This window comes from Aotus nancymaae, unplaced genomic scaffold (assembly GCF_030222135.1).
Source record: "Aotus nancymaae isolate 86718 unplaced genomic scaffold, 86718_ANA_hifiasm-v0.15.2.pri h1tg000067l, whole genome shotgun sequence".
Lineage (NCBI taxonomy): Eukaryota > Metazoa > Chordata > Mammalia > Primates > Aotidae > Aotus > Aotus nancymaae.
The window spans coordinates 30,186,157-30,213,520 of NW_026988482.1; the positions used below are offsets into that span (position 1 = coordinate 30,186,157).

Here is a 27,364-nt window from a genome sequence, read left to right on the forward strand (position 1 = left end):
CCAAAATCCCTTTCATCAGCTTGATAAAGCCTTGCATCTTTTGAAAAATGTGCTACTTCAATTTGTAAGTGTTGTGAAATCTATTTTCACTGTGTTTCTTGATGCTGGAAACATCCGGATAATCCAGAAAAGACAGATGCCCAGAGTTGACTCTCGACACAGTGGGAGGCCCACCATTAAAAGGGGAAGGATGTCTGAGTGGGGCTAATTTGATAAATGGTCCATTAATTCGTGAATGTTTTAATGTTATGACAACTCTGGCTTTCCTACTACCTTTTAACCACCAACCTCGGATAATGAATTTTTGGATAAGGGAAAACCAAGGGGAATCCCTGTATAGTTAATACAAACTGGTACCAGCTTGGTGCAAGGAGAAGAGGGCCCTTTCAGTGCATTCTTCCAAAAAAGCCATGTTGCACGTAGTGGCTGGTGAGGGGGAAATAATACATTTCAGGCAAGTGCAGGTTAAATAAGCCCTTGAGAATTAGTCTATGAACTCTACTCTAGTGGAAAATGAGGCCCACATTCCAAACCAATTTCACAACGCCCCATCCCCCTTTTTAATAACAGCCCATTTTGACATAGGGGGTTGCCTATTCTGCAATTCTGTAATAGTGAATTTTCGCTTATTGTGTTTCTGGATAACAAGGTGCGCCTGTGTTTCTTTCTTGCATATCGGTTTGCAGAAAGTAATTGCCCTGCAATTCTTAATCCAACCCGTTCACGCATTCCTTTCTACATTGTTCTTGTTTGTCATGTCTGAGCTGTCACCTGAGAGCTGATCTTCCTTTGCTAAAATCCATTCAAGAAGCATCTTTACCCTTCAAGATGTCTGGTGCAAAGATACACTGTTTTGACTGATGTAGCAAAATATTTACAGAGCATCTTTTTCCAAAGTGTTATACTCTTGTGTCACTTCCCAAGGAAAGATCTGTTTGTAGAATAAAATGGTGGAATTTAGATGAATGATTGTCTTTTTGGGAGAGTAGTAGGGGGTTGTCACTTAGAAAATATAACCTGAAGAATAACGATGCTAATATTTGTTCCTTTTTCACCAAAAATCTTATTATGTGCCAGACACTGTGCTAGGCATTTTGTATGTACAATCTATTTAACCCTAATTATTACTGTCCCTGTAAGACATTTCCCCCCAGTAGAATGTAAGCTCCATGTGGACAAGGATTTTTGTCTCTATTTATTGCTACATCCCTGGTGTCTAGAACAGTGCCTGGAATAGAGTAGATACTCAACAAATATTTCCTGAATAATAAAATGACTCCCCATTTTACGGATAGGAAAGCTGAGGCACAGAGAGGCCAGTTATATACAATTTGCATAAGGTCAAAAAGGTATTAAGTGAAAAATCAGATTTCAAACAATATTTACTAGCAAAATAACCTAGCAAACCTAGCAAAAAATATGCTCCCTTTTCCATCCAACACACAAAGACAACTGCACACGGGCACACACCCACTCTCAGACGCACGCACAAAGAACCTGCCCAGCTCATCTGCTTCTTTAGCTCACCATGGGTAAACTGCTGAAGAACACATTTTTGTTACCCATCATCCTCATCAAACTGTCCTCTTCAAACAAAAATCCTCTGTAGGTTCTTCTGTTGGCAGTTTTCATTAGTATTTAGTGACCTCCCCTGTCCAGATTCCGCTCCCTGCACTACAATCCCCGCCCCGCAATGAACTGTTAATTATAACTACTACAAAGTCTACACTCGCCCGGGAGAGAGGCTGTTTGGCAGCAGCTGTGAAAGCCGAACTAAGTTATTTGAGGATTAATCCGCTGCTGAATGTAGTCTTACAAGTACAGCTTTGGGGGGAAGAAAAGATAAAAGGAGCTAATGCTGTTCGTATAAACGTGAACTTCTACACACACACGCACAGGCGCACCCACAAATACGTTGACTAAAAGTTAAAATATGATTACCAAAGGATAAGAAGGACTTACAACTGTAATGTAAAACATTAAGAAATATACCCTGGCTTTCTGTGTTCCATAGGGATACAAGTGCGCTCTGAGCCAAGGAGAATTAAAAAAAAAGAGAGAGAGAGAGACAGAGATGGCAAATTGAAATATCTTTAGGTAGACTTAAATATAGCTTCAGAGATTATAATTCAGATCAAGGCTAGAGCTCCATTTCAACATTCCTTAACTGCTAGTAATATAACAAAGGTCCGCAAATTGGGAGGTACGTCTGCTTGGGAAGGGATGCTTATCTGATCTAGGCCCATCTTTCTTCATGTTTCAATCCCAGAACAGCTGCCTTCTCTTGGTGAGAAACTCAAGGATGGCAGCACAAACCAGAAAGCTAAAAGCACAGCTGGCTGTGGTCCTGCTGCAGCTGCCTTGCCCTGTGGAGCGTGTGCTTTGGTGGGCGGAGCAGAAGTGGGCTGCGTGGGGGAGTCCTGCGTGGCTGCTGGCAGGCAGCTGCACGCCCTGCAATAGGGCAGTGCCCATTTGTACCCCAGTGGGGGGTGGGGGTGGAATAGAGCGAGACAATGGGGCCATAAGAAGGTGGCATGTCCATCTTCCCCCAGGGCCAGCTGAGCTTCCTGAAGCTGGGGATGGGTTGGGAGGGTTATTCTTTCCTTTCATTCATTCCCTCACTCGCCCCTTGATTCATTCACTCACCCTCTATTCATTCAAATATTAGTAGAGCAATGTGGTACTACAATCAAATGCACAGACTTGGGGGACACTTGGGTGGGACTTCCAGCCCACTCAGTGACCCAGCTGTGAGACTTTTGGGGAATTATTAAACCTGGATGAGCTTCGGTGTCCTCATCTGTATAATAGAAATATTAACAGTGCCACATCTCATAGGACTGCTGCCAGGACACTATGAGTCAGTGACAAAGGACTACACGTGCTGTCTGGCACACACCAAGTGTTCAATAAACAGCAGGTATTAGAGTGAGGATGACAGTTCTGTGGAAGCCACAGAGATGTGTCTTGCAGGTGGCTGCCTCTGAGGCCCACTTGAAAGATCCCCAGTCTGCATGGTTGCCCTTGAGCAGAGGAGTCATACATGAGTAACAAGAGAAAAATTTAAAAAGTAAGGAAGTCCCAAGAGGAAGGTGCAAAGAAAGCCCCATGGAGAAAGACCATCAGATCCAGAGTTTATCTATCAGAAGAGTATCCCTTTGCCCAAGTTCAGAGACATGGCTGCTGAGGTCTGAGCCCCAGGCAGGAGAAGCAGCATGTTGAGGGGCTGGCACACACAAAGCTCTGAGCTGACCCCAGAGTGAGAGACGCTGCTTCTGCTTCTGTTATGCTCCCTCAGAAGACAGTCTATTTGTGACAAGGGAAAGCAGCAGAGAGAGGGTACAAGTGGGACCAGGGAGGGTACACACACCATAGACACTGGACACTTTGCCACTCTGTAGCAGTTGAGCAAGGCCGGGCAAGGACATGATGAAGATTCCCTTCCATCCTTTGTCTCAGAACCAGGGGCTTATCCCTCAGACCAACTCCCTGAGTGTCCCGAGGAACACGAGTTCTATAAGGTATTCTTCCCCAAACATTCCAGGGCCATGTGCATAAATACATCTGTGACAGGCATAAGACTGCACTTCCCTCTAGGAGTCTGACTGTGCTCATTAGCACATCAAAGGCTCTAAGAAGTCCTCCAACAGACAGTCTGTTTAACTTGATTCTTTCAAAGTTATCCAACCTTGAAATAATTTTTTTTTTTGAGATGGAGTCTCACTCTGTTGCCAGGCTGGAGTGCAATGGCGCGATCTCGGCTCACTGTAACCTCCCGCTCCCGGGTTCAAGTGATTCTGCTGCCTCAGTCTCCCGAGTTGCTGGGACTACAGGTGCACACCACCACGCCCAGCTAATTTTTATATTTGTCAGTAGAGATGAGGTTCCACCATATTGGACAGGCTGGTCTTGAACTCCTGACCTCATGATCCACCAGCCTCAGCCTCCCAAAGTGCTGGGATTACAGGCATGAGCCACCACACACGACCAACCACTTTTTAAAATAATGCCTTTGTCCCAATCCAATTTATGCATTTTATACCTAAAGAAGTACAGGTCCAGGGTGAAGAAGATGAGACTCTCTCGAGGGCACACAGCCAGCGAGGAGCTGTGCTGAACCTGAATGCTAGCTCTGGTGCACAGCTCTTTGCCCTCTTGCTCATTTCCCCATGGAGCCAGGGCATCCCCGTCAGGTGCCAGTGCTCCTTGGAATAGGTGGTGACAATGCTGACACTTCTGTCAAGCAGAAGTCACTCAAGGTGACTGCCTTTTAACACACTTCTAAAAACAAACTGTAAAAGCCCTCTCTGAAATGTCTGATGGGGAACAGATTTTTAAGTCCACATTCCTGGAAGACATGCAGGTGGACGAGGAGGCAGAGAGGCCGGCAGGGAGGGTCACAAGGCTCCCAGGTCCTGAATCTGGGCTCAGCCCTTCCATTGCCCTTGCTGGCCATGTGCCTCAACCCTCCAAGCCTGATTCATCACTATGAAACGAGAGGATTCTGTTGTCTTTTAGTCCTGCCTAGTTATGATTGGAAAGAGAAAGGTTTGGCAGGATTCTGGTTGACTGCTTGGCATTTGGGAGAGCCCCAAATCCCCTATGGAAACCCCTACCTCGCCATGGTGATTGCCATGCTTCTCTGCCTCCTTATTCACAGGGCACAGTTTTCCCTGAAAAAAGTCCTCCCAAGGCTCCCCGGTTCTCTTAGAACATTCAGTCTACTAACTCTCGCCTAAGGCCCAGTGCAAACTGGATACTACCCACCTCTCCAATTTCATCTCCTACCATCTCTCCCCCATCTCACTTGATGATCACCACCCTGGCCTTCTTCGTGCTGGCTCCTTCTGATCCCAGGGTCACCTTCTCACATCAGCCTTTCAAACCATTTCATCTGAGGCAGCATCCTCCCCCCTTGGTCTCTTCCCCTTCATTTCTTTCTTTGTACTTATCACTGTCTAAAATAATCTTATTTGTTGATTTACCTGCTTAATTTCTGACTCTCCCTGAAAGAAGGTAATCCATGAGGGCAGAGTATTGTTTATTGCTTCATATTTACTGCTTGTTTACTGGCACAAAGACTGGCAAAAAGTAGGTGTTCATTAAATTTCAATTAAATGAATGAACGAATAAATTCTCTTCCAGAAAAAAAGCCTGCTTACCCGTTCAAAGCCCAGGCCAAATAAAGCCTTCCATAAATCATCTAGGCAAAACTGAAAAGCCACCTTTTTTGTATTCCTATGGCCTTTGTGTCTGCCTCTCATAAGATGTTTCTTTTTTTGTTTTTTTTTTTTTGAGACAGCGTCTCTGGCTTTGTTGTTCAGGCTGGAGTGCAGTGGAGCGATCTCAGCTCACTGCAACCTCCGCCTCCTGTGTTCAACCAATTCTCCCTGCCTGAGCCTCCCAAGTAGCTGGGATTACAGGTGTCCGCCACCACACCCAGCTAACTTTTTTTTTTTTTTTTGTATTTTTAGTAGAGATGGGGTTTCACCATGTTGGCCATGATGGTCATGAACTCCTGACCCCATGTGATCCGCCCACCTCAGCCTCCCAAAGCGCTGGGATTACAGGTGTGAGCCACTGCGCCCAGCCTGCCTCTCATAGGATGTTATATTCCACTCTGTCCTCACTCCTCTGAGGGCAGGGACCTGTGCATGTCATTCTGAAAGCCCACAGCCTTCGCCAGAGGCTGGCCCTCTGTATGTCTTCCACAGTGCTTAGAGAATTAAGGAACTGTTCTTCTAGATCCAAACTCTCTCTGGACTCATACAATCAGGACTTTGTTTGCTCTCCAGGAAAGTTCAGCCATATGAGTTTTAAAGCTTACATTAAATTGTCTACATCTTCCTGTCCATAGGCCTCCCCCAAGAGAAACATCATCTGGAAGCCATGTGATCCAGTGGACACCGATTTTGTGTAAGCCCCACAACCTGGGTTCTAGTCTCAGGCCTCGGCTAGAAGATCTTGAACTGGGTCTTTCGCCTCTCTGAACCTTTATCTCTTTAGTTTATGAAAGAGATTGAAAAACCTCTGAAGATCACCCCAGTCAGCCCTTACTCGTTTTGAATTTGTGGCTCAGTATTTCATACTCTCCCTCTAGTAGTCCGTACATGCGGTTTGATAAGGAGTAAGTCTACTAAGTGTAGCCAAACAAGTATTTTGCCAAGGAAATCTTACCCTCAGAGAAACAGGGACTCATCCATTGTTCTCTAATTGGTGTTTTAATTCAGACTCATTCTGTCACACACAGGCTTATACCAAATGAGGGGATTTTTATATCTGTTAAAGGTTCAAGGCTTTCACAGATTGCAAAAGAAGGCAAAATCCCTGCAGCTCAGAACCCTGTTGCATTTCATTTTACTCAGCCTTGCAGATTAGCTTCAAAGCCTGCTTGGTCAGCAAACATTTCTGCTGGCCTGGAAAAGCTCTTCAGTTCTTCCCAATCCCTATCAGGACTGTGCCACCACAGCTATGAGGAGTGGGATAAGCCATTTTCCATTCCTGTGAACGTTTCTGGGCCTGAGGCCTGCCTTTTTTCAGATTCTGTGGGCCTTTGCTAATTTGTGTGACAGCTTAAATGTAAATAGGACACATCTGCATGGGTTAAAAAAATAGCCTCTTGTTGTAAAGGGGAGTGCACCATGTTTATTTATCATCTACAACTGGAAAGCGGGTTCTGTTTCTAGTCTGTAATCGCTGATGGTTTGCGACAACCTGAGGCATTCTGGAACAGTTTTAGTTGACTATTGACTTTTTAAATTAGTCTACGTTCATTTTCTTTTCTTTCCTTCCCCCAACTCCTTGGCTGGGAGAAGACAGTAAGTACCTACAAAGGTGGACATTCACAGACCAGGTCCCTGCGGCACACACACCTCACCAGATGCCTGCTGCCTGCTGATCACATTCCTCTTCCTAACTCCACTAACCACTATTTGCTGGGCAGTACTTCATGCCACATAGGCTTCAGATGCTTTCTCTCTTTTGCTCCTGTCAACCACCCAAAGAAGTGCACATTATTGTTCTGTCTTCAGAAATGTAGAAACTGAGGCATAGACAGTTGAGCACACTGACTAAGACTGTGTACTGAAAAGTATCAGAATTGGTGTCTGAGCCCATGACTTAGATTATTCTTAACCATCTATATAGTATCTTTCAGGAGTCTCACACTCATCTACCAAGTTGGGCTGCCAATCAAGGGATACACACAAGCCTAAAACTACATCTTGGCAGTGGGTGAAGGAATTCATTCAAGAAAAATAACTCAGATATAGAAGTGACATGTTTAGTTTTATTCAGATAGCCCAATATCGCTCTTGGATTTCATGAGACTATGCATACATATTTCACATGTGTGTGTAAGTGCAAATCAAAATCATCATTTCTGTAATCACTTTTTTCATGAATTTTTCCATAGTTCACTTTAATTCTATTGCATTCAACAGGTAAGATAATAAAAGATGACTTTTTATCTTACCTTTACTTGCACTAATGATCACAGCACCAGCTGCAAACACTTTCGGTTGCTTACCATAGACTGGCAATTTGGAAAGCAATCTGAGAAGTCACCTCGAAAATTTTAATAAAGGAGTATAATCTATCAAAAGAGCACTACAAACCAATGACAGATTATACTGCTGTGGAAAGATGTCCACAATGCACAAAGTGCAAAAGAGGGAGTGGTGGAATAATTTGTATAGTACAATATCAATCCTGGTAAAAGCGTGTGTGTGAGTGTGTGTGTCTGTGTGTGTGTGTGTGTAAGAATCTCTGGAATGACGGAGTGCATAGATTTAGGGATGTTGCAGAGGGGACTTTCACTTTACACTACATGTATCTTCTAGACTGTTTAACTTTTTATGCACATGTATTTTTAATTTAAAAAGTGATTTAAAAAAATGACATTTAAAAGTGTTCCCAGCCAGCTGTCCCAGGCAGTCCAAGTCACCACTGGTGCACTTTCTATGGTGATTACTGCCATCAAGGCCATATTTCTTCCTTAGATCATCTACCTGCTGGCCCCAGCTCTGTCTTGGAATGCCCACTCCATCTCAAGGCTGGCTAAGCCAGCTAAACCATGTTCAGCTGGTTTTGAGCCATCTAGGTCTCCCTCCTCTTCCTCCTCATTCCTAGTTACATATTGTCATGGCCTTGCCCTTTGCACCCAGGAAGGCCAAGATAGCTGGAAACAGTTTACACCCCAGAAAAGGGTGCTAAACTCAGCCTTCTTGATGAGGAAGGCTTGCCCCAACCCAGCTAGTAAAGAGGAGGTCAGAAGAAACACACAGGTCTCAGCTCCTCAGTGAAGTCATCCTCCAAACTCGATTCCTCTTTCATTCCAGGCTGTCCATCAGGGCCACCCATGCTAAGCATGAACACTAGCGAGCTGCATCACCTCATAGCTCAGCATTTCAGAAGGCGCACTGTCTGGCCTATCAGCAGGACACAAAGCCGGTGCTGGGTGGCAGCACCTGCCAATCAAATGGCTTTTCCGTGTAAGCCTACTTCTCCTGAGCTTTGTGGATGTGGTTTCCAATCTGACTTTCTTGTTTCAGAGCTGAAGTTTCAAGGATGCATCTGGACAAAATATGCTTTCCATACAGGCCAACAATTTATTTATTTATTGCTTATGACATTGTACTTGGCAGCTAAGGAGATATAAAACAATTTGAACCACTCTGCAGAAAACGGTTGCAAAGTTGCCACTGGAGACTACAGTGGAAGATAATAGAGGAGAACAGAGTCTCGCAGATCTTTCCGTAATTGACAGGCAGAGCCTCTAGAGGCAAGTGCGGCCAGCAGGCATTCTTGCGAGGAGCTCACATCTCTTTCCAGCCTCAACTCCTGCTTTGGCACGAGAAGGAGCCAGAGGCATGTGTTGGAGGTCTCCTCTGACAGGACAGATGGAGCCAGTGTGAGGACCTTTGCCATCCACCCCTAATTGCCAGGGTAGATGGATGTTTTGGAGACTTGTTAATGCAGTGCGTGGTGCTGACCTGCTTCCTTCCTCTGCCCGTGATCACATACCTCTTCCTCTGTCCCACTGACACTGTGGGTGCCCCTTCCATGGCCTGCTGCGCTCAACCATTTCAGTGTATGTAGCCCAACCTCTAACCGTTCATTCTTGCATGCCTTTGCCTGAGGGCTTTCCTGGCCTCTAAGACTCGCCCTGTACAGGCTTGTGGCAGGTGACAAGTGTGAGGGTATTGATGCCCTCTGAAAGTAGCCCTCAGCCGATGACCCTCAGGAACGAGGACATGCATATCACAGCTCCCTCACCCCTAAAGTGAGATGGCTCAGGTTCCACACCACCTCAAGCATTCCACAGCAGGACTAAGCTGCAGTCCCCAGTCGCCCACAGTGGTGGCTTGACAACTCCCCCTTTATTGGCTTCCCTTCCCATTGCCTTATGGATGTTTCCCGGGAACCCATCCCCTAAGAACAGCTTATACTACATCCCTGTCATAGAATCTGCTTCTGGGAACCCAAACTCAGAAAACTCCTACCCTATTCCTGCCCAGCCATTATGTTAGAGATCATAAATTAGAGCCTCAAGATTGTTTCTGGCACTTGAGCTGTTTGTTGGAACTACAGAGTGTTTAAAAGAATTCAAATAAGTTGCTATCACAAAGAAATCTAGATTCTTGGATTCTATTAAAAAATGGAACAGATATTACTATACTGAGCCTGCATTCCCTTATGGTATGCGGGGCTGAAGCTGACTTGTGATGACCCTTTAACCAAGCCTCCCTGGCCCATTTCCCTCAATGACATTTCCAGACTGGACCCTGCGGACAGCTGGGTCAGCCAGGCTACCTGTAAGGCCAGGCGCCTTCTTGAGGGCCTGAGTTACTGTACAGAACATTCAGGCCTGGATCATATGTAGAAAAGTATGTGTGTTCAGTGAGGATGTGTGAATACAGAGATGTGTGTTCAGCCCAGGATGCAATAATATCATCAAGAAGACAGCCACTAACAGCTAATGAGTTCAACCATGTCAGGTGCCCTGCTAAACCCTTTGCATTCTTTTCTTTTCCATTTTAGTCTTCATGGCCACACTGCAAGGCAGATCCTATTATTATCTTCCTGTTTTATCTGAGGAAACTGGGCCTTAAAGAGTTGGAACACTTACCCACTTAGCTAGTAACGAAGCTGGGACTCCAGTTTAAATTTGTGCTGTTCTCTCTGTCTGCAAAGCTACTTGGCCCCTCTCATCTAGAGCATAGGTATATCCATGAGAGAATGCACTTTATTTATTTATTTACTTACTTATTTATTTTTTTGAGTTTTGATTTAAAGAAATTTTTTTTAGAAGACAAAGTCTTACTCTGTCATTCAGGCTGGAATGCAGTGATGCAATCACAGCTCATGCAGCCTCAAACTCCTAGGCTCAAGTGATCTTCCTGCCTCAGCCTTTTGAATAGCTTGGACTACAGATGTACACCTCCGCTTCCAGCTATTTTTTGGTTTTTGCTTTGCAGTTTTTGCAGAGATGTGGTCTCACTATATTGCCCAGACTGGTCTTGAACTCATGGCTTCAAGTGATCCTCTCACCTTGGCCTCCCAAAGCATTGGGATTAACAGGCATGAGCCACCACTTCTGGTGGAGAATGGACTTTACATGGTTGCTATGCCATCATCCAGGCCTGGTCTCAAGTCTGGGAGGCTCTAAAACCTTCCTTGTCAGTGCACGGAGGAAGTACATCTTCAAAGGAGCAGCTTCCAAAGTAGCCAGCTCCTGTCTACTTAGCATTGCAAATTAGACATATTGCGATTATTTTATAAGGAGAATTCTGAAAGATGTATAGACCAAAAGGTTCATTAGCTTCTGACCAGCCCAGTCTCTTCTTGTAGGAAGTCACAGTGGAAACCAAGTTAGACTCCAAAGGCCAGTCGAATTTACAATGGTATGAAACCATCACCGCAGAACCTGCAATGTCCACCTGTGACAACCACCGTTACCTTCCTATAGACATGCCCTCTAGGGAAGAAGAGGTCTAGAAATAATTTCAAAAGAGAGTAGAAGGGGTCATGGCGAAGAGAAGAATGGCATCCCCAAAATTAGGGATGTTGGCTGAAGTAGTCATGTGGCATCAGGCTAAGAGGCCCCGGGGAACTATTCCACAGCAGGATGGTGGCTTTGATGAAAAGAGTGACTGCTGATTCCTGGCCCCACCTCCTCTCTCATCTCCCCTAGAGATGGCCTGGCCACTGGGACCTCCGTGGCTATGATGCCCGTCTCCTGGATAGTGCAGTGATGTGTATCCCCAAGATCCTCCTCTTTCACTCCCCTGCTTTTGCCTCCATGGTTAGCTGACATCTCTTCTGACACACCCTTTTTTCTTTTTCTTTCATTTTTGCTATCAAAACAGGCAGCTAGATCTAGCCTCGCTGGCTGAAAGCTGTCCTGGCTCTCTAAGGCAACTTGGCAAATCTTTACTCTGATCTATTCCGTTTTGCTTTCATGGGTGTACAGTCTTATTTCCCTTACTTCCAAGTCCTTGGGGTGGGAGGGAGTAACCTCATTTGCCTACCAGTGTGTTTCCTTTAAGTCTCCCTGACCAGAGTGTAAGCCGCCCCAGAGAAAGGAGGCAAGAAATCAGGGTGGTGAGAATACAGATTCTGGGGCCATTATAGACGAAAACTCACATCCTCCATCACTATTATCACTATTATATTACATTTCATTCTCTCTCTCTCGACAAGGTCTCACTCTGTCGCATAGGCTGGAGTGCAGTGGCACGATCTCGGCTCACTGGAATCTCTGCCTCCTGGGCTCAGGTAATTCTCCCACCTCAGTCTCCTAAGTAGCTGGGACTACAGGCACACACCACCATGCCCAGCTAATTTCTGTATTTTTTTTTAAAGTAGAGACAGGGTTTTGCCATGTTTCCCAGGCTGGTCTTAAAATCCTAGGCTCAAACAATTCTCCCACCTTGGCCTCCCAAAGGGTTGGGATTACAGGTGTGAGCCACCACACTTAGCCTTTGGATGTACTTCTTAACTTCTCTGGCCTAGGTTCTTTCCCTGTAAACTGTAGATAATTATTTTTATTGAAAAGATGTGCTCAAAGGGTCAAATGAAATAATGTGTGTAAAGTGCTGAGGAGTGTCTGAAAGCTGGGGAAATGTCTATATAAGTGGAATAATAACAATACTGGCAATGGCTGTGATTGTAGCATGCCTCCTATGCTCCCTATAGCTCTGAGGTATTGCTCCCACCGTGGATCTTAACAAATGCTTGCTAAATTAACTTGAGCCGGGACTCAATAAGGAATACAACTTCTATTCATCTGGCCTCAACTGGCTTAAGGAAAAAAGGCACTTATTAGCTCTTGTAACTAAATCATTCAGGACTAGTCTGGCTTTTAGCACAGGTGAATTCGGGATCTTAAATGATGTCTTCAGGGACCTGTCTCTGCCTCTTTCTCCATCACTCGTCTACTTTCCTTTCCCTTCTGACTTCATTTTCAGGTAGGATTCTCTTCTTGCTATGGCCCAGTTGCCCCTGGCACCCCAAACTTCATCACTCCAGTTTCTATTTCCATGGAGTAAACAGTTCTTTTTCCGAGCAGTCTTAATTCAAAATCTCAGAACTGAAACCCATCGGTCTAGTTTGATCATGTGCCCATTTCTGAACCAATCACTGTGGACCAAGGGATAGCTCTCTCCGAGTGACCAAGTCTAGGGAAAGTGAACTCTGATTGGCTGGCTTGAGTGTGTGCCCATCCTGACACAGTGCTGGGTGAAGCGTAACTGTCTCAGAACTGCAGAAACTGAAAGGAATTTCCCAAAGAAACTCTGGCCACTGGTACCAAAAGTTGGGGAGACAGACTATGGGCAGACCAAAGCAATAGATGGCTGTACACTACTAGTAGGCACCGAATGCATTTTGGACACTTGCTCTTGAATATCTCCCTCCCCCTGCTACAGAGCCACATAATCAGAAGACTGAAGGACCATCACTGTGCAAGTGAATCTGAGTAGTCCTGACCTGCCAGCCTGTGACAGGGCAAGAGCAGCCACAGATGTTTAACTAAGCAAGTGCTACTAGGCCGCAGGCCCGCAGGCTCTTCCCCAAGCTCAGTCCCAGCTGACTGGCAGCCCTGACATAACATGTCAAGGCCAAGAGTCAGGACACCTTGTCAAGATGTCACAGTGCCTCAGGACACATGGGGTGGGCAGGTGACAGCTGCAGTGACCCTTTCTGAGGCCCAGAGAGCAACCTGCATCTGCTACCTTCCACAGGCAAGACATCCTTCTTCTCAGAAAACAAGGAAAGCAAGCAAGAATTTGAAACTGTATATTCTTTCCTGTTTCATTAAGGGGTTGGGCTTTGCTTTCCTGAAAGCTTTTGTTCTTCTGTCAGCATATTCAAAACCACCAAAAGGCGTTATCTGCTCTGAAATTCCCAAGATGCCCATCCTCAGAGGTGCTTCTGGCTTCCTCATACAGCAGAAGGAAGATTTGCTTCCCAGCTGATTCTCTACTCCTCAGGACATTCACAAATGGCAAATTATAAGCCATGTTGCCTCTGCTGACTGCAACTTGGGCCTGTCAGTCCAGAACAATATTTGGATAATGATTTGGCCAAATCAGGCCTGGCTGTCATCCTGGGCTTCCCTTTTCTCCCTCCACCCGATGAACAAATCCCGTGGCCTGTCCTCCTCAGATAGCTCTGGAATCCAGCAGCTTTTCCCCAACCCCGATGCACCCACCCTTCCTTCCTACCCCCGCCCCCCGCCACCACCTCTCTCAGGTCCCATCTCTGTGCTTCACTTATTCCCCTCCATGAATTCTTGGCTCTTCCATCAGAGGAATCCTAATGCACCCACATCCATCCATGCCACAGCTCAGCCTTTTCTTTCAATGGTTTCCAAGTCCCCTTATAATTAAGTTCAATCTCCTCAAAACTAGTAGAAAGGCTTTCTGACCTCAGTCACAACCGACAACCTCAGCCTCACCATTTGCCATTCTGCCTCTTTGCCTCCCATACTCCAGATGTATTTATGGGCATAGGTAGGCTCCCAGATCAGACCTACATCATGACATTCCCTGGGGCTGAGCTATTCTCCTCTGCTGCCTCTGTACCTGGCCAACTCTTATTTGTCCTTGAGGCCACAGCTCAAGGGCCACTATTTCTGGCTTCTGAATCTGGGTTTGGTATCTCTCCCACATGTTCTCCAGGCATCTAGTGCCTCCTCCATTAAAGTACTTATTATACTATCCTGCAATTGCTTGCTTATTTCTGCTTCCTTCATTAGCCTGGAATAATATTGGAATAAGAGCCTGGAAGACCTATGAATATGGAACTCATCTTATTCATTACTGTATCCTTAGATTCCCATGCAAACCCCAGCACATTATGGAAGCTCAGTTCATATTTGTTAAATGTCTGGACAATGTGAATGTTCATGCTCAGACTTTCCATTGGCTGAATTTGAGGTCACAATTTCTATACCTTGGACTTAAAGATCAGGAGCCAAAAGGAATATCAAGTGGAACAAATGGTATGCATAGCTGACATTTTATCTCAAGGTGGGGGTGTGGGCTGATGTGCCACTTTGCTCTCAGTTACATGTATAAACACACTGGTAGGCAAATGAGGTTACTCCCTCCCACCCCAAGGACTTGGAAGTAAGGGAAATAAGACTGTACACCCATGAAAGCAAAACGGAATAGATCAGAGTAAAGATTTGCCAAGTTGCCTTAGAGAGCCAGGACAGCTTTCAGCCAGCGAGGCTAGATCTAGCTGCCTGTTTTGATAGCAAAAATGAAAGAAAAAGAAAAAAGGGTGTGTCAGAAGAGATGTCAGCTAACCATGGAGGCACAACTTCCACCCCTGGAATTCAGTGCCTGGTGCAGAGAAGGGGGCACAATCTTTGACACAATCTAGAGCAAGTGAGACCTCCAAGGATTTGAAGAGAAATACAAGAGTGTGCTCTGAGCTTTGTCTTGCAGAACCTGCAAGCGGGGGAGAAGGGGGATGGTGGGAGTCTCCTATTTCCTTGACCATCCAACTTTGATTTTTTTCTCCTTGCTCAGCACCTAGTGGTGTAGAATTCCAAGGACATTAAAACAAGGTTAAGGGGCTTTATGTGATGAAAGGCATTCTTAGTCGCGAGTGTTTAGCAGGAGTTTAAATACCAGCAATTTTGTATATGGTGCACTGTGAAGTATAGCACTCATGTGCACAGTCTTGGTCGTGATGTCCCACAGACATGGGTTTGAGTCTCAGCCCTGACATTAATAAGCCATGTGACACCTGCCCAGATAGTTAACCTCTGTGAGCCCGAATCAGGTCCCTCACCTGTAAAACAGGGAGAATAATAAAAGCACAAATCCTTGTAGGGCTGTTGTGAAGAACAAGGTAAGAAATGTACAGAAAGCACCATGTACAGCACCTAAAATGAGGTAAGCACCTAGAAAATGCAAGCTGCTTTTCTTCATATTATAATGTTGAGCCCTTACCCTGCTCCGGATGCTAGCAAGTAAAAAATACACCAGCCTGCCCTGTGGGCTGAGTCTTATACACTGATGTTGGTTCAACCCGTATGTGCATTAATTTTCTATTGCTATCATAATACATTACTATAGACTTAGGGACTTTTAAAAATATCTATTTATTATCTCACAGTTCTGTAGGTCAGAACCCTGGCACGGCATGGCTCAGTTCGTTCTCTGCTGTGGGTTTCATGAGGCCAAAATCACCAAGTGTCAACAGGGCTGCAATCTTTTTTTGCAGCTCTGAGGCTAAATTTACTTCCCATGTCATTCAGGTCACTGGCAGAATTCAGCTCCATCTAGTTGTGGGACATTCCTTGCTGGTGGTTGGCTGGAGTCATTCTCAGCTTCTAGAGGCTACCTGCATTCCCTGGCTCGCAGCCCCTTCCCTGGTTTCACAGCCTCTCCTCACCCTTGGGACTTCTTTGCCTCTTCTTCTGTCTGATCTCTCCCCTTCCCTCTTCCACTGCATCTCTCTGACTCTTCTACTTTCTTTCTCCACTTTTAAGGGTTAATGTCATAACATTGGGTCCATTTACATAATCCAGGTTACTCTCCCTATTTTAAGATAAGCTACAAAGTCCCTTTGTCCACTGCCTGGATTAGTGTTTGAAATATCAGAGCATGGGCATCTTGGAAAGTTATCTTTAGATCCTGCCTATCACATCTTATTTGCTGCATTTTAAAATCTGAAACAAAACCCATCTCAACACAGCACACTCATTAAGTGTTTAGTTTGGGCTATTTGTGAGGTTGGCTTACCTGGGAAGAAAAACATGAAAAGGTTCCTTAAAAAAAATGGGCCCACCTCCTTTCCTGGGAGACTAATGTTCTGTTAAATATGGAGTTTTCAATCCATTTATCAGGGAAATTCCCTTAGTTCTTCCCTTTTCCACTTTCTGTTTAATAAAGTCCATACCATTTTAGGACATTTAAGTATTTAAATATTGTAAACCTAAGGTTTTTATATATGAAGCTCAATTCCAGATTTCAAAATGTTAGCCAGCAGGGACTGAACAGGGAGGACTCTTGGGGCAATCTTGCATTAAGACAAACAGGACAGCGTGGGCTGAGAAACTGGAGACTCAGATTGGAATGTATTTGCCAACTGGCAACCAGTCCTGTTCTCATCAGCTTACCAGATTTATTTCATGTAGAAAATTAAAATTCTGGGTCTCTATTCCACAGAAATACTTGCACATAAGCCCAAAGATACATACGTAAAATTATTTACTGCAGCCTTGTTTGTGATAGCAAAACATGGCGAACTATCTAAATGACCATTAACTACAAGTGGCTAAAATAAAACTTGGCAGGGGAATTCCATGAAATACTTCCGTCACTATTAGAAAAAAAGGTAGACCCATATATATTAAAATGGAAAGTTTACTAAGATATACTGTCAAGTGAAAACTGCAAATCACAGAAGAATCTGAATAATATAATCTAATTTGTGTTAAACAAAATACGTAAATGTACATTGTTTGCAAGTGCAGACAAAGGACATGTCTATCAACTAACTGGGGTCTACTGCTTCTGGGGAGAAGTGTAGAGTTGGGGGACAGAGTGAAGAAGACATTCAGGTTTTAAGTTGTCTAGTATAGCTTAAATATTTTATAATGAGAATTGAATCATGAATATAGATTTTTATAAAGAATTGGGTGAAAAATACCATGTTAGACATATCACTAAGGGTAGGGGCATATAGGCTATCTATAAATGGGACTTGAAATATGATGTTTCAGAAATTAGGGCCGGGCAAACAGGTAAAATGACTAACCTCTGAGGATTTCAGCTTAAAATTCCATGCTTAGTCATTGCTACAATAGAGCCATGTCCTGATGAGACATGCTGAATGAATGAGAGGCTATTTATCTTCTAGTTTTTGGATGACTGTGACCTTCCACAGACCTGGCACATAGAAGGTCCTCAATAATACTTGAAGAATAAAACAAATGGTAGTATCAAATTTGGGAAAAGACTGGTATTCTGCCTTTGATTAATTAAATCAAGCCTACTAAAATCACAGTAGACATATATACAAGACTCAACCCACTCTCAAAAGTGGATGAACAGAAGGAAGATGGTTTTCATTATAGAATACAGGCAAGTAAGATTTGGAAGAAGATAAGCTTTCTTTACTTTAAAATAGAACCAAACAAAAAAATTCTTCACCCCAAAACAGATCTTAAAAGCCAAGTCCTAACCCCTATATGGCCCCTGGAATAAAGCTCTTCCAGTGTACCTGCCAGAGCAGCCAGTAGAGGAGAAAGGGGCTCAGAGGAGGAGGAACTTGCTGTCTGCAGCACTGCCCCTTCATCAGTGGAAGTGGGGGCTAGAATCGATGATGGCTAAGCTCCCTTTCAGCGCCAACTTTCGGGCAATCTGTAAGTGGCCGCTCTGGTGGCCCAGTATTCTCAAAAGAGCTGGAATTGATTCTTTTAGCTTCAAAGAAACAGACCCTTGGGTTTTCATGTCAAATGTCATTGTAAACCTATGCCCAGTTCTCACCTCCTCTGCAGATCACCTATCTATCAGTGGCTGAGCTGCAGGAGGAGTCACAGTGGCCCCTTCCTTTCCGAGCGCAAGTTAGAAAGGGAGGCAGAATGTGGCAAAACGCCATCCTCAAGGCCCTCAGCATAAAACTCTGCATTGTTTTTAGCTCTTTAAAAAAAACCTTTTTTACTTTTATAGTCCTAAATTTACTTTGGATTTACCAATATTAACAAAGTGGCTAAGTAAATAAAATATAAAGCAAACACGAGTACCACACTGTCCCCCAGGACTCTAAGCCTAGGAACGCAAGGAACCCTGTTTCTAATGATGTACACACACTCTTTGCGGCTATTGGTTTGTTTCTGCCTATAACCGAGTCACATTTTGCAGTTTGACTATTCTGTAAACCACGTGTTTGTTTCTAAATTGTACCAGATGCTAATCCACTAACTCAGCCTTGTATTTTCATCAGATTTTTATGTCTTTATGATGCACATCTTTGCTACTCAAAGGGTGGTCCACACACCAGCAGCATTAACGTTGCCTGGGAGACGGATTGCCAGATAAAATATAGGAAATTCAAATTTAACTGGATGTCAAGGCTTTTATTCTGCACCCCCCTCCACCGCCCCGACACTCTAAAACTGATAAACCTACCTGGGAGCCTGTTAGAAACGTAAAGTCTCAGGCTCCACCCAGACCTGATGGAATCAGAATCTACATTTAACAAGTTTATAGGTGTCTGCAAAATCAACTTGAGTCTACTTAATTCCTGTGATGTAAACCTTCTAAGTTCCACTGGCAAATTCTGATCTCACTCGGCATCAAACGTAGATGAGAAGAGTAATCTGTCAACAAGCTTGGTTTCTGTGATTCCCCCATTTTGTCATGTATTCTGTTTGCAAATGTGCACACTTTTCAATCTGGGCACAGAGGGCACCCCCACTTTTAACCACTCATAAGCTGGAGCTCACGAACCGCCATCACTGCAGAGGAGACGCCAGGCTGTGTTAATTGCTTGCTGGGTGGTGGGGAGGAGGGGCGGGGTTACCATCTCGCCTTTGATCAGGAGGTAGAAGTAATGGTTTTACTTACATCCTGCTTTGTCTCTGCACAGGCTGAGAGCCAAGGATCCATTTCAGGCTCTCTCTTTCTTCCTAGTATTCTGTTACTGCCTACATACCGCAGCACAGAGCTTCAGGCAGGGTTGGTGGGGGGGAACTAAATGCCCTTTGTGGTATACCCACATGACAGGCTTCAAAATGGAAACAATATTTAAGATTAACCTGGAAGATCAAGTTTGCTCAAATCTGGCAATGCAGGGAGCTTTTGAAAACTTTAGCAGCAGGTCTGCGTTTGACGGGGAGAGGCGAGCAGTGATGGAGAAATGAAGCCTTGTTAATAGACACTGAATCCCCACATAGGAGTCAACATTTCTCCTTATTCCTTATAAATAATGGGGATGATAATAACACAGAGAGACAGAGCCTTGAGGGCTTCAAGGTGTCTTTATAGCCACATTCTTCTGCAGTCTGCAGAATAATTTTGGGAAGAGGGTTGGGGGTGAAGGTGTAGAACGTAGCGGTTGTCAGCCCCATAGGACAGAGAAGACACATAATCAAGTTAATTGATTTTACAAGTCAAAAAAATCAAGACACTTTCCTCAAATAGCACATTTCTTGACTTTTCACACAGTGCTCTTTCCACTGTTCTCAGGGGTCCGTTATTTGGTTGCCCCAAACTACTCAGACCTCAGTAGTCCCTCATGGAATTTCAGGGCTGGAAGAAAGCTTTAAAAGATTTATAGAATCTTGTTATGGATTGAATTGTGTCCTCCTCAGAATTCTTATGTTGAAATCCTAACCCCTAGTACTTGAGAATATGTATGACCTTATGTGAAAATAGGGTCATTGCAGATCTCATTTGTTAAGATGAGCTCATCCTGAACCCTGATCCTACGTGACTGTTGTCCTTATAAGAAAGAGAAATTTGGTCACAGAGAGACACATGCATCCAAAGACCACACTGGGAGAAAATAAAAATAGAGATCAGAGTGATGCGTCTACAAGCCAAGGAACACCAGAGATTGCCACCAAACCACCAGAAACTAGAGGAGAGGCATGGAACAGATTGTCCCTCAAAGCCCCAGAAGGAAGTGCCTTTGCCTATACCTTGAACAAAGCTTGCAGAACATTGTTATGGCAGCCCTAGAAAGAAAAGACAAATCATAAGGCGGGAAGTGTCATCATGGTGCTAATGCTGACGAGGGTTCACTGGGCTCCAGAACTGGGCAAGGGTTCACTGAATCATCTCATAACTTCCACACATGGACTCTGTGAGGTAGGCACTAGAAATGAGGGCTTTGAGGCTCACAGATGCTGAGCTACTCGTCAAGATCACACAGCTAGCACGTAGCTGAGCTGGATGTAGACTTGGGCAGTCTGAGTCCAGACCCTGTCGTCTTACCCTTAAACATCACAGCCTCAGGTGGGGCGGCCAGGAAAACTGATTAGCATCTATGAAGCCCTTTCTCTTGTAGCACCTGTAAGGGGCTCACAACACCACTATGAGGTAGAAACTAACATTGCCTAGGTTTTGTAGGGGAGGAAACAGGCACTCAAATTAAATCACTGGCCCAAGGTCACAGAGCTCATCAGGAGTGAGCAGGGATTTGAATCAGGTCTGTAGACTCCAGCAGGAGCTCTCAATCACTGTGCAGGAGCCCAGTGAGCTCAGATTTGCAGGGTTCTAGGGGATCGTACGTCTCCCTTTCCAAATCAGCATCTCCTCCTTCTGTACCTCCACCTGCCATGCACACCTGACTCTTGGTCCCCTCTTCCATGTCCTAACGCACACATAGACATTTTCAATGTTTACTTCCCTCCCCTCCCTCTGAAAGAAAGCTCTGCTTCCTCTGAGTAGTGTCAAAGGTGACTTCATGGCTGTGAAGTCTGTGAGGTTCCTTCAGTCTGCGGGTCAAACTTTGATAACGTTCAAAGTCAAATCCGGGAATGATATCTGGGGGTAAAGCAGTGGTTTCCAACCAACCAGGAGCCATTTTGCCCCACCAGGGGACATTCAGGAATCTCTGGAATCATTTTTGGTTGTTAGAATTAGGGGCTGAGGGTAGGGTGGCAGGGATGCTACTGGCATCCAGTAGGCAGAGGCCAGGGATGCTGCTAAATATCCTACAATAGACAGAATGCAAGACAAAGAAATATCTAGCCCTAGATTCAATAGTGCTGAAGTTGAGAAATCCTGGCGTAGAGCGTGTTCTCCAGGGGCAAACTGCTTACTTCCAAATTCCAACTCCATCACTCACTAGTTCTGTGACTTGGGGCAACTTTCATCAACTCTCTAGGGTCCAGTTTTCTCATCTTTAACACGTAACTAAAGGGTTTGTTGGGGGGCAAAGTAAGTTAGTGTATGGCCAGGCACTAAGTGAAGTCCTGGGCATGGTGCAGTTGCTTAGGATAGGCACCCTTACTACTTCCAGAACTGGAAGGTAAGCATCTGACTGTGGGGCTTCCATAGCTGCTGCTCAGCTGCCCTAGCTGGCAAACTTAGCTGTGGCAGGCAGTCTCAGGATGATGAATGGCAGACTCAGGCACTTAGCATGTGCACAAACAGCCAGGTGCAATGTAGAAGGAAACTCTTGCTTTAAAGTAAAATTAAGTGTAAATAATTTAAGTGATCACTCTCTGAGGGTTTCACTTTAAAAGTGTTCAGAAAATCCCTGTGGAATCTTTTTAAAGGTCTCCATTTATCTATGCGGCCAGCATTTACATCACTTTTACAACGTGCTAGACAGTTTACATGGTTTAACAGATTCAATTATCAAAACAACATCATAAGATGGGTACTATCTTCCCTTGTTCTTTTTAAACAAGACTACTTCTCCTGAAGTATTTGGAGAATACTATGCAAATAGCAATCAATGCTATTACATTTTCATTCAATATTATTGTTTTTCTTACTATGTTATAGCCATTATATTATCTTCCATTATCCCCCCAAACTCTCTACACAAGCATAGGAATTTTAGCAACATGATATAGGCTTTTGTGAATTAGCTTGGGACTCTAACACAATGTTTAACATAATCTATAACATGTATTATGCAATAATGTATACATGTAAGCTATATAATGCATGATAAATTTTTTTTTTTTTTTTTTGAGACGGAGTTTCGCTCTTGTTGCCCAGGCTGGAGTGCAATGGTGCGATCTCAGCTCACCGCAACCTCTGCCTCCTGGGTTCAGGCAATTCTCCTGCTTCAGCCTCCTGAGTAGCTGGGATTACAGGCACGCACCACCATGCCCAGCTAATTTTTTGTATTTTTAGTAGAGACAGGGTTTCACCATGTTGACCAGGATGGTCTCGATCTCTTGACCTCATGATCCACCCGCCTCGGCCTCCCGAAGTGCTGGGATTACAGGCGTAAGCCACTGCGCCCGGCCTGATAAATTTTTATATATATATATGTCTCACTATTTGATACCCCAACTATGAGTTTGCTAACTCCTAAACTCTGGGAACTTAACTCATCTGGGGAGAGACTTTGGCATGTGGTTTAAGGAGCTGGGTCTGAATAATCCCTTGCTATATCTGATGGCTAGCGGTGGCCACATAATGCTGAAGAAAGAACATGGATTGTGATGAGGAATGACAACTCGGTTACAGCCAGGGTTCTTCTACCTCTGAGTTATGTAACCGAGATGTAATTTAGCCTCTCCTTTGTAAAATGAGGCAACCTAAGACCTACATGGTGGGGCACAGAAAGACTTAGTAGAGTTACACATGGACAGAGGAGGTCTTCCTTAATGGTTGTGCTCCACCCAGGACAAGTTAGACTCATCATCATGACTTGGATTTCATGGCTGCAAGGCTCACAGGACTCCAGTGGGGTCTGCTGGCTGATGACAACACCTCATTCCAATGTGGTAGTATCACGTTCCTATCTTCTTTTTAGTGCCTTTGTCTGTTACCCCTCTTGACCTCTGGGCCTGGTGTTCAGGCCACACCACACAGCTCTTAAGGTCAGCCTATTGAATTGCCCATACTAATCTGTATCTGTACAGAATTGATGGTAATATAGATTATGCAACATCAAGTTGCCCTATGCTAACCTCCAGAGTCCTTGACTTCTTACAACCAGAACCTTACATCGAGAGATGATTAAGAATATACCTAACTTGAGTAAAATTACTCAAGGAGAGCAGGAACTCGAATATTTAGCTTCCGCTCAGTTGCACATAGCAGGTACTCAGTAAATATTTATTGAACTAACTGCTAAACAGGTGAGCATTAGTTAAGTGCTACATAGTATAGTATGCAATGTTTTCCCTCCCAGTGTCTTCTTTCATTTCTTTTCAAATAATCTGAATAATTTGTAGGCAGGTGCACAAGAGCTTAGTTTTTAATCTCATCATCAAAGAACCCTCCAAAGAGGAGACATTCCTTTGGCCTGGTTGTTAGCATTTCAGATATAATTACATTTTTCACCCTAAAATTTCCCAACGAGATTAAGAGTTACACACAAAGGCTCCTTAACCTTCGGCTCAGAAGTTCGCACAAGGAGCTCTGCCACTTCTCACGTGATTTCTGAAAGATGCCAGCTGTAAAACGTGAAACACAAAGAACCTGCAATCTCCTAGAACATACCCTGCTTGCACAATTCCTTGAAGCCTCTCTAAGAACACACCAAAGCCTGCAAGTGTGTGCACGCTTTTCTGCAGGCAAAGAAGATGCAACATTGCTTTTCTCAACAAGCTGTTTCCAATATTTTAAGTAGCTATTCTAGCTCGGCCAAAATAAGAGAGTACAAAGATCTAGGGAAGAAACAGCTTTTACATTTTCTTTGTAATTTCACTTGTTTATGGCCTCTGTTGAAGTTTCCCCTGACTTCAAAACATGATGGTATTTCTTGTAATGGCTGAAAAGTTTTAAGCTTCTTCATGTACCTAATTCCAATGGGCTAGTAATTGGGCTAGTTTATTAGTACTGTGTTTCAAGGGCTTTTGAATTTGTAGGCATATATTTTTTATTACCTGGATCATTTGCTTGACTCTTCAAGAGCTATATCCAACCCATCTAAGGCAGATGGTTTCTGGTGGAAACCATGAAGATCCCCCAGGAGAATGGTTCAATTTGTTCCTTTGGCCACATGTGCCAATGCAAAGCCCAGCACTCAATGCTCAACCTGATTCAGGAGGCATGGAATGAGTAAACTTTTAAATCTTTGTAATACATAGTAGATACTTGATAAATAATTACAGTGACATTGACATGGCAAGCCTGTGAGAGGTGATCAATGTAGTAGCAAAGTAGGTAGTTGGAGGGAAGAAAATAAAAACAACAAGGCTAGTATTTATGGAGTGCTTACTATGTACTAGCACTGGGCTCACATTTTATACCATTATTTAATTTGATCTTCATAAGAATCCCATGAGGAAGGAAAATTTAAGGAATCAATTTCCCCATTTTCGAGATGAGGACACTGGAGGTCCCAGAGAGATGAAATAATGTGCCCAAGGTCAGGGGCAGATCTGGAATGCAGAGCTGACATGAGATCCTATGTGCAGACTGGACATTCTACTCATGAAAAAGGGAAGAGCAAAAGAAGGAAGAGGTGGTAAAATAAGATGTGAGAAGGAAGCAGAGAAGTGGTCAATGGAGAAAACTCCTAAGGTGAAAAGGAAGAAAATGGACAGAACCCTTGTTGGCTGTCTTCATGATTCTTAAAGAAATGGGCCCATCTTCCCCTTCCCATGAGGAGAGTTTATTGGGGAGCTTGAAGACTACAGCAGAGATTAAAAAGAGTCACTATGGGAAATGCACTGTGAGTCAGTACAGACAAGTAATTGCCCTACAGCTCTGGAGTCAGACATACCTGGGTTCGAATCTTAGCTCTGAGATTTTTGAAGCTGTGTGACTTTGGGCAAAGAGCTTTCCCTCTCTGTGCCTAAGTTTCCTCATCTAGAAGACAGGATTGTAGTGGTACACACCACATTCGGAGATGTCAGGATGAACAAGGTGACTGATACAAAAGCACTTAGAATGAGGTGGCAAATAATAGCCCACTAGGTCAAATCCAGCCAGCTGATTTTGTGTGGTCTGCAAGCTAAAAATGGGTTTTACCTTTTTCAACAGTTGGGGGGCATACTTTTAAAAAATGAATATTTTGTGACACATGGAAATGATATGAAATTCAAATTTCATTGTCCATAAATATAGTTTACAGTGGAACACAGCCATGCCCAGTCGTATGGTCTCTGGCTGCTTTTGCATGGCAATGGCAGGGTTATGGAGTTGCAGCCAAGACCACACATGGCACACTCATGGCTTTGCACCTCTGTTCACACGCTGCAGATGGCAGCGAGGTTGCTCTAACTTGATCACACTTTGAGTGTCATGCATATCACCTATCTGTGGGGACAGATATTTTTAAAGATGAAAGACATAAAATATCATTATGGATCAGCATTTACAGATGAATATTTGGAATAGATTTTGATAACAGAGAATACTAACTTTGATTCCCAACGAAGTGACATGTTATCCCCCCAAAAGAAATCCACTCTCTTCTCCTTCGTAGAGATGTATTACAAAAATTATACTCATTATATTTTGAATTTCTTTAATTAAAAATTCTATGAACAGTTGTTTTCTTTCTCGTTATATAAACATCTATATCTGGATTATACCCACAGATTTTGGCCCACAAAATCTAAAAATTTACCATCTGTACATTGCAAACTTTTCTAGTAAGACCTAACTTGGGACAGTGGTGGGCACATGGTCATCAGCACAGGAGAGGAAACGCTAGCCTCTCCTTTGCTGACATCCTTGAGAAAGGCCAGGTTCCTTCTTATTTGTCTCAGTCTCGTTGAACAGTGAATATATATGCCCATTAAGCTCCAGGTAAGTAAGCACTTGGCAAAACATAGTTGCTAAACATAGTAAGGAAAAGAAAAGCCTCATGTTGGTTCTAGGCTATCTGCCTTCTCCTTTCCAGGCCGATTCATCATTTTTGGCATGAGGTTTTCCAGGCTTGGTGTTAACTACCTCAATCAGTGGTGGTAGCTCCACCTGTTTAGAAAATGGCTCATCCTATAGTCCAAGAAAAGTGAGGCTGCAGCAAAACTTTCCCCGGATACATTCTGTGCACTCTAATGCTACATGGGGGTCTGAGAGGAAAAGCGGCTGTGAGCAATAAGCACAGCAAACATTCTTTCTCTTGGGATGTGACAACTAGCTTGGGGCCCTGGCCTATTGAAGGCTCTGAGAAAGCCTGCAGTGAAGAAACCTATTAATTCTGTTTAATCTAGCTTTGCTCAAGCTTATTTGAACACCGTATGCCAGTATGCCTACTTTTTAAAATAGTAGCCTGGTTGGGAAGCTTATGCCTGCAATCTCAGCACCTTGGGAGCTGAGGTGGGAGGATCACCTGAATCCAGGAGTTGGAGACCAGCCTAGGCAACATAGCAAGACACCACCTCTATGTGCCCCATCCTCACACGCAAATAGCCCCACATGGTGGCATGCACCTATAGTCCTAGCTATATGGGAGGCTGTGGTGGAAGATCTCATATGAACCCACAAATCTAAGACTGCAGAGAGCCGTGATCACAACACCATTGCACTCCAGTGTGGGTAACAGAGGACCCTATCTCAAAAAATAATTGTCTCTTAATATCCAACATCATCAGTGCACTGAGGAACACCTTAGAGAATTATTGCTACAGTGGAGGAAGTAACTGGCCAAGAGTCACGTGTTTGAAGTTCACATGCTAGTTCCCCTGTGTCTTATCTGCATAGCCCCAGACAAACCTCTCTTTCTTACTTTATAAAATAGGCATGCTGTAACCTGCCTACCATCCTCATAGAGCTGATGGGAGATCAGATGAAAATTGGGGACATGGGGCATTTTCTCTAAACTGGCAAGGGTGCTATGTGAATGAGACAAAAGCGGAAGAAATGGCAATGTCAGCCCTTGGAACTTTAAGGTGTTTTCCCCAAGATGAGTGGACTAGGCAGAGAGCTGCTGTGCTGAAGGCCCCTCAGTGTTTGTTCCCCCTACAGAGGGGGAAATGCCAGAGTCCATCCTTCTCTGATCCCAGTCCCTGCCGTGGAAATGCAACCCGGCTACATAAAGCTCCTGCAGGCTTCAGCGGGTAGGTGTCCCTTGCCTTGAGTCAGGCACTCACACAAGGAAATGGCTCAACAGTTTGGCCTTCACCAACATGTTGGTGCATTCATAATTTTAAAAAATAATAACATGGAGAAAATTCATCTGGTGCATCTCAGCTGGCACCCTCACACATTGTCACCTCCTTATCTGACATATCAGATTTCCCAGTGTCCCA

At 44.2% G+C, this 27,364-nt stretch overlaps 1 protein-coding gene and 1 pseudogene across 10 annotated transcripts in view; both read right to left on the reverse strand.

Annotated features, from left to right (window-relative positions):
• The window catches only part of ERC2 (ELKS/RAB6-interacting/CAST family member 2), a 958,416-nt gene that overhangs the window by 142,808 nt on the left and 788,244 nt on the right, over positions 1-27,364 (reverse strand). The gene's annotated exons all lie outside the window — the stretch shown is intronic.
• LOC135270847 (uncharacterized) lies at positions 10,961-14,412 on the reverse strand (annotated as a pseudogene).